Consider the following 9,050-nt stretch of genomic DNA (forward strand, 5'->3'; position numbering starts at 1 on the left):
TCACTTCCTCATCCCCTCTGTTCCCTTCACCAACATGCCCATTGAAATCTGCTCCAATCACCAGTCTTTCACCCTTGGGTACAGTCATCACCACTTCATCCAACTCTCTCCAAAATTTTTCTTTCTCATCCATCGCACACCCAACCTGTGGAGCATATGAGTCATTAAATAATGACAGACATTTGAGTTTCAGACTTCATATCCTTCAGAAAATGCATACTAATGCAAAGCCTTTTTTATTCTATCAGCTTTTTAAGTTTATAACAGCAATATTTAAAATTTGCCCCCCTCCCATTAATTTAGGCCTTGTCCAGATTTTTTGCTCTAAGAGGTTGAGAGGTATGAATGTAGTCAAATTATATATATGTCTCATAATACCTCTCATTTGTCCAGATTTTTGCCTCGTATTTTTGTTCTGTTCCTGGTAAAATTTGTGCTTTTCTGGCAAATAATTGAGGACTGAAGTCAGTAAATAATGACAGTCAAAGAGTTTCAGACTTGCCGACTTATATGGCTATAACAAATTATACACACTGTTTTTAATTACTATCCTGCCACAAGCTGTTAACATAGTAACAATTCCAAAATATGGGGAGTATGTTGGTTCCTTCTACTTAGAAGCACTGCACCTTTGAAAACAGTCAGTAAAATAAGAGGTACATTTACAACAAGCTAGATAAGCCTTGAACATTTTCATTAACTCGGTGTAGAATAGCAAAATTAGCCAGGGTGGCTGCAGTGGTTGGCATTGCCACTTCACAGCAAGAGGTTCACCGGTTCGATCCTCTGCTGGGATGCCTTCTGTGCAGAGACTGCATGTCCTCCCTGTGGTCACGTGGGTTTCCTCTGGGTGCTCTGGTTTCCTTCCACATCCCAAAGACATGCTGTAGGTGGATTGGACACTCTAAATTGGCCCTAGGTGTGAGTGTGTGCGTGTGTGTGCCTTCTGTGGAAGGTTGGGCACCAGGCTGGCAACTTGGCACCATAAAACTCCACTGCCAATCATGAGTGGACAGATGATCTGCTGTGGTGACTCCTAACTGGGAAAAAGCCGAAAGAAGAAGAATAGCAAAATTAGTTAATTCAAGAGAGGAGATTTAAAGTTCATTCCATATCTTGATTTCATCTAATGTTTTATAGTATCTGCTCCAAGCAGAAGAAAGATAAGGAGACCTTTTTCAAATTAATCTATAAAAACTTAGCATTAGTAGCAGAATACCTTTGTTAGTAATGAAAAACAGTTTTAATAACATTTTGTTTAGTTTAGCTCTGTCATGGAAGGAACTATTTTTGTATCAGTCAGAGATACATAGGTAAGTATTAGGCTAGCTGACCTTGTGAGTCATTTTAAACCTAGCGAGTTTCCCTTTTGGTGCTTGAATTAACCTATCCTGTTTAGTGTTAGATAGGTTTTGTCCTTCTCATGGCTGATAATTATATATTACCCCAAGTAAGAATAACTGGGATAGTACCATAGATAATTTGAGGGGACCCATGTGTGGGATAAAGCATTTAGGAGCTGCCTGTGTCCATTACTAGTACAGGGGGCAGTCCTGGGGTAAATTTTCTATTGTCTATCCATAGATTCAAGTTATTGTTGAATATGGACAGGGATAAGCTTTGTTTTACATAGATGGGGAATTTGTTCCAGAGCAGTGGTATCCTCTATGAGATATACCTTTTCCTCCAAACTGTTCTGTTAATGTTGCAGAAGAGGTTTACATCCCTAGACTGAGTATTTCTGTTATCATTTGACTTGCTGATGTACAGTAGGTCCATCAGTACTGGTTTGGAGGATGACTCATATGTCTGGCCAGACACAAGTCACCTCTTAGCAGTCTGTAGGATACTGAGTATGGCGACAGTACTTTGACATCGTCCATGCAGGACATATTATTTTGGCTTTGTATCCTTTTAGTAAGGTTTCTGTGTGGGAATTCCAGTTGTTGCATGCATCTGGACAGATAAAAGCTAGAGAGGACGTTATACTCAATGAATGGCCTAACTGGGGCTGAGTAAAGAGGGATAATGACATCTCTAGATCTAGTCACAGTCCATTTGTTTATAATCTGTTCAATATAGGACTTTCTTACAACAGTGAGCATATGTTGGTCGAAAGTTATGTCACTATCAACATAGGTTTCCATATTCTGAATAACTGGGTCAACTTTCAGGAGCATACCCTTATTGTGGTAATTCCTCAGGGTAGACAACTTCCCAAAGGATATGATGATGATGAGGATGCATTTCTGACATTTAGTTTCAGATCATGGTTCTGGCACCAGTTACTTGTTTGGGACAAACATTACTGCAGGATGGCTAAATAATTTGGGGATTTAATAACTGCTCCTAGCTTGTAGTCATCTGAAAACTTAGCCAGTCAGATCCCTTTAGCATTGCTTTTACTGCTTCAGAGAAGTAGATGTCAAACAGGAGAGGTCCTAGCACTGAACCCTAGAGGACTCCACTGACGACTGGTCTCTTTGTGGAGGTAGCTTCCCCAGTGGAGAATGATGTAGTGGTTAATTCCTGGTTTATTTAGATTTTCTACTATGTTCTGTGTTAAAAACCTTGGCCAGGTTGAGGTATGCAGTGTGTACTGTTTTACCTTCATCCATTGCTTTAGTGATCTTTTCAAAGAAGTCCACCAAGTCGAGTAAACATGACGTGCTCTTGATGAATCCAAACAGAGCTGGGTCCAGTGTTTGGAGGTTCCCTACGTCCTCATTGTTACGTCCCATGATAAATCTTTCCATGGCTTACATATGAAGGTGATCATACTTAGTGGTCAGAGATTGTCTGGATCTGTAAATGGTCCTCCCTAATGCAGGGGAATGACTGTATCTGTTCTCCATTCACTTGGTACAAAACATGTATGGAGGCTGAGGTTGATCATTGTTGTTAGGGGGTTGCCAAATCTTGCTTCTTGCTATTTAAGATACATCCAGGGATATTGTCTGGATTCTTTGATATAGAATTTTTAGCTTTTGATGGCGCTTTCAGGACTTTGTGTTGTGTGATAGCTGGAGGTGAGTACATTTCAGGTACGTCTTGTGGGATAGGCGGAAGGGAGACGGGCAAAGTGTGAGCTGACTTTATCAGCCAGTAGGTTAGCATTGCTTTGTTGTGCTTCTTTAAAGTAAGCAGAACTAAAAAAGGTCTTGCGTTTGTCTTTGGCTTGGGTTGCTGTTTTAGCTCAAACTTGGCTTTGGTGGATTTTATTAAGCTCCTGCATTTTGTGTTATTTCAGTGATGAGGACTATATCATTCTGGGACTTACTGTTCTTAGTCTTTGTCAAAATTCTCTCCTTTTATTGTAAAGCTTGTTGATATGGTTTTACAAAGGGGGCTTGTTTCTGAGGTTTACCCTGTGTTTATTCCTACAAGGTACAGCTGCATCTGTGCTGGTGTAGTGTGGTAGTGTACATTTCCCCATATTCAGCAGATGTAAATTAGTTTGGTGGGGATTTGAAGCTTATCATTGTATCATTTAAGGGCAGATGGTTTGTCTTAGATACATTTCTAAAGGTATCTTGGGTGGAAGGGTTCTCTGTTTTTAATTTTATTTAGAATGCAATGGGTTTATGGTCAGATCTAAGAAAAGGCAAAGGTATGCAAGGGATGGTGCAATATGCCCACCATATTAGTAAAAACAATATTGAAGATGTTGCTTCCCCTTAGTGGATACTCCGTCCAGTTTTTACAGGACATTGGTATTGACAAAGTGCAGGAATCTCTCTGCTTGTGTAGTGGTGGTGATGTAGGTTTTCCAGTCTTTATTTGGATAGTTTAGATCACCTAGGAAGATGTGATTAAGTTTCATACTGAGTAATTCCAGTTCCTGTAGATAGGCATTGTGACTTTCTTGGGTCATTGAGAGAGTTCTATGGCTAGGTGATATATGGTACAGGACCTTGCTAATGATAGACATGAAAACAATCTAATGCATCATGCTGCTTTACCAGCTTTGATGTGAGCCTCTTCTAGATGAAAACTGAGACACCTCCATCTTTCTTCAGACCTTTTCAGTAGCTGGTTTAAATGTATGGAAAACATTGTAGTCCTATACAGACGGTGTTCTCTTCAGTGTTCTAAACCATGCCTAACTCACTACAAAGATGTCTATATCCTCCATAGTGAGGAGGGCTTGTATGGACTGTCTAACCTTCTGGAAGGCTAACTTTATTACATATTTTTGGAGGTGGCCTGTAGTTTGGTAATATAATGTCAGAGACTGACATATTTTACATTACAGGCTATTGAAGAACATTTTTTATCTCCTAGCAGACTGTTAAGATTTTTAACTATGGGCGAAAGAAGAAAGAGAGCATTGTCTATATCTCAGACTTTTATAACTGACTGTAAAGCTTCAATTAATTTATTTTATTTATTTATATTTGTTAACTGGGGTATAACACTGATTCAAAAGGACCCATTTCAGGTTCAGCCTGGGGGGAAAAACAATGAGTTGAATAGCATAATATTTACAAAAATCTTAGGCAAACCTATTTGCAGTAGCAATGATAAATAGGCAAACATATAAACAGCTGATCAGTAACAGTGAGAATACAATCGTCAAAATGCAATAATATAAAAGAAAGAAAAAAATACACAAGAAAAAAATGAAGACAGGGGAAGGGATAGTAGTGAAAGAACTGGGTAAGAAGGGAAAGAGAAAAGTAGGAGAAAAGAGAAGACAAACAGGAAGATAAAGATAACAGAAATGAAAGATAGGATGGATGAAATGATAAGAAAGGAATAAAGAGGGAATATGGAGAAAAAGGGTGAAGAAATACAGAATGAAAATCTTAATGTTATTTAAATGCCTGCGTGAATACAAGAAGTCATAAAAGAGTTATGACAAAACAAAAGTATAAAATGGAGTATAGTTATTGGAGAAAAGTAAAATCATTTCAGAGGTGCACTTTCCTTTATCATCTTAAAGATATGCTTTTGTAGTTTCTCCTCAGTTTGTAAAGTGTAGAAGAGTTTCCTATGCCAGTTGGAATAAATTGCCAAATTTTGTGGGCAAGTTTGGAAAAGCTATGGTCACTGGACTTATTTGAGGAGCGAGTAGTATGAAAAGAAGAAACTTGAAAAGTGATATCTAAAATTATATAGTCTTTCTGTGATTGTGACTTGACCTACAAGAAAAGAGAGTTTTGATTCAACAGTTTGAAAAGTAGGATACCAAGAAGTTTTTTTGGGCTGTTTGTTAGATCGTAGACATTTAACTGTTTGAAGCATAGATTAATGATGTTCTGTTCAGTGAGAAAGAGATAAAATGACAAATTTTATTAGTTAAATTTTGAAGGACAGTATAATTTTTATTTGTGTCAGAGGCTAGAAGTTGAATGGCACATTCTAATAGATCCAGTAATAATCCTTTACCTATTACTTCTCTTCCTGATGGTGATAGGAAGTTTGAAATCTTCCAAGCCCAGAAAATAATTTGTTGTGTTTCACTTTTTGTATTTTAAATATGTAGCTGATGTTTATATTATGATCAAGCCTTATTCTTAAATATTTGAAATATGAGATAGTTTTAATAGAGTTATTGTTACGGCCAAGTGTAGTGAAGTTGGCTGAGGAGAATTCAAGTTTTTGTGGGAACCAAAAAAATTGGGGTGGTAGAAGTTTCTTTGAACAAATACAGTTTGCTAATTTCAGGAGATGTTGTTGGAAAAGTGTTTTAATATTAGTCTGAGGTGAATGTAATCTATAGATGACCATGTTGTAAGCCTAAAGAAGAGTAGGAAAATGGGGGATATCTGAAGACAGACTATTCAATAAATATCTTAGGGGCATATAATTTAGTTAATTTCTTTATGTTTAGAAAACATAAAGACAAACCCCGGGATTCATGAACGTTGCGCCAGGCGGACGCATAGCGTACAATGCCAAATATGGCCGCCGAGCGATTCAGGTACGATCCAATTCCACGTGCACTGCCGGGCGCGCGGATCTGCGCCCGCGTAGGTATGCTAAACACACCATGTGCGGTGTTGCACCATGCAAATGAAGGCATATAGCGATCCACGAAGTGGCGCAGGCGTAGCATAAGGGCACGGCAATGTAAACCAAAAAAACGGTTTACATTTACCCAAACATAACATAGGAGTAACGGAAGGCTGTCAACGTCAGGTATCACACTGTTGCCACATGCCAATGGCGAAAGACACAGAGAATGTCAAAAGAAAACATGCACAACATGTAAAGAATAACATAAATGGTATGTCCACAGAAACTCACAGCAGAACCCCAGGACATGTCCGCGGAAGGTGCTAAACAATGAAATAATATGACAATGTCATAAAAGAGCAGTGTAATACACATCAGCTTCACAGCCACAATACACCATGGTATGCATGGAAAGCCACATCCACGGTGCAAGGGTTGCCAAGGAGTCGCGGCAGTGTTCAGCGCGGTAACTATGAATTAGTAGTCAATGCCATGCAAATGAGGCAGATAATACTGAATCGCAAAACCCCGCCGCATAAGGCTGTACCAAACGGCGCAGCGGTAATACACCGAGGAGTGGCTCAGAGGGAATACATGTCACCTGCAGAGGGGTGTGCCACTGTAGGAGGAAGCACATTGGAGCCCAGCAAACATGGGCTGTACATTGCACATCACAGCTGCAGGACCGGCGTGTGGGGAAATAGTTGAGCTGAGAGCACACAATGCTCGCAGAGGTGCATGTGCACGAGGATGACTACGTTCCCTTAACCCAGTCATGTGACGCCCGCCCCGCAAACAACAACGGATACAGGAAGGTGATGTTGAGAATATGAGGAAATGCGGAAGCAGTGTAATTGGAGTAGTAATGAGCAATCAACAGTAATCAACCCACGAAGGCCAATTGGCAGCAGCTGACAACTCTGCATGCAGAAACCTGCAAAATGGGATAGGGGAGGCATATGAATGCAAAGAAAGTAGGGGAGGTAGCATACTGCAAAGAGTGAAGAACTGACACAGCAGAGCCAAGTAGACTGGCAGCATGACGGCGGCGGCACACAAAACGCATGATATGCCATGACCCAGAAACTACACATGACAGGGCTCTGCAGGATGCATGCCAGGAAATAGTAGGTGCAACGGGCAGAAACAGTAAGGTAAGGTCGAAAGATAATCCATTGCAGGCAAGAGTAATGCAACACCAAAGGCAACAGCGATGCAGTGCAAACGGTAAAACACGGAAGATAATCCCCAGATACGGCCACACAGACACACCCTATGACATCACCGGGTGTACAGCACAACAGTATAAAGTGTGAATGCACAGAACACACAGCCGTGTATTCCCAAACGCCACACCATAGGTGTAAACACACGGGGAACTTTTAAAAAGTACATGTTGGGTGCCGCCGTGGCCGTGATCCATCAGCATGTGTTAGAGACAGACGGAGTTGTGGAGGAGGGTGCCGACAACCACCGTAGGCCTCAGAGGAGAAGGAGAGTGTTTAGACCAAGGGTAACCTACCAGGGGCTACAAGACCTGGAGATAGTAGAGCGTTACAGGGTGGATAGGGACACTTTACAGCAAATAGTGGAGCTGTGCTGGCCACGCCTGAGAACAAGACACAACAGAGGGGAGCCCATCCCAGTGGACACAAAGGTATGTGTAAGCTTGCGAATACTGGCCACAGGTACCTTTCAAAGGCCAACTGGGGATATAATAGGCATCTCACAGGCATCAGCATCCAGGGTACTACACCAGTTTCTGGACGGACGCCATGTTACCACATGCCAATGAGCATATATACTTCCCGAGATCTCAGGAGGAGTTGGCCAGCAATATGTGCCGCTTCCACCATGTGGCACAATACCCGGAGGTACTGGGTGCGATAGACTGTATGCACATACAAATCAAGTCACCACCTGGGGAGCAGGGTAGACGCTACATAAACCGCAAGGGATTCCCCTCCATCAATTGCCAGGTCGTGTGCAATGCGCAGGGCATTATCATGGATGTGTGTGCTGGCAGCCCTGGAAGCTACCACGACTCCCATATCTGGCATGCCTCACAGCTGTACCAGGTATTCGCCAGGGGGGACATCCCACAAGGCCACCTTGTGGGGGATGCTGGCTATGCACTGGAGCCGTGGATGATGACCCCCATCAGAAATGCACACACACACATGCAAGAACGCCATAATGAGGCACACGCACAAACCAGAATAATCATAGAGCGTGTGTTTGGGATGCTGAAATCACGGTTCCAGTGCTTGGATACATCCGGTGGAGCCCTGCAGTACTCTCCAGGCACATGTGCCCACATATTCATAGTATGTGCCATGCTACATAATATGATCCTGCGGAAGCAGCTGCTGCAGGGACATAATGGTGAAGGGCCACAAAGCCCACCACAACTGCCAAGGCCAGTCCAGGCACAGAGGGTTCAGGACCATGAACACACTGTGCCAGCCCCAGTAGGCAGACGGAGGCGTACCCAATATGCCTATGCCCTGGCAAAGAGGGAACGTATAGCACATACTCTGACTGCGTAGGCCCCATGGACTGACACCTCCCTACCTGCACACACAGTGAAATGGACGGCACACAAACATGGCCACCCATAAAGTGTACCGTATGGGTGGCCCCATGTGTGACTCCAACATAGGCAGCACGCAAACACTGCACACCCAACAGCCAGCGGAGCATGTAACGCCAACACCTGAACCGTACGCGGGTCCTACAGCAGACGGCGTTGCTGTATGCTGCCACGTTCGCCGCAAGGTGTATACATATAGACATGTACATATGTGCATATACAGATATGTAGATAGATATAATTACATACATATAAATATATGTACACATATACATATACGTACAACAGGTAAGACAGGGAATCAGAGGGATGTAAGGTGACAGAGAAGTAACACGCGATATCTGTACATAGTAAACATAGTGAAAGACAACCTGAGCATCCAGGAGGTTTAACAGAAGAGGAAACTGCCACACATGGAAAGGTCAACATACCGAAATGCATAACCGCGAGTCAGAATGATCGCCAGGCCACAGTACAGTAACAGTACATGCGCGGG

This window comes from Protopterus annectens, chromosome 6.part1 (genome assembly GCF_019279795.1).
Source record: "Protopterus annectens isolate FY-2018-M chromosome 6.part1, PAN1.0, whole genome shotgun sequence".
NCBI lineage: Eukaryota > Metazoa > Chordata > Ceratodontiformes > Protopteridae > Protopterus > Protopterus annectens.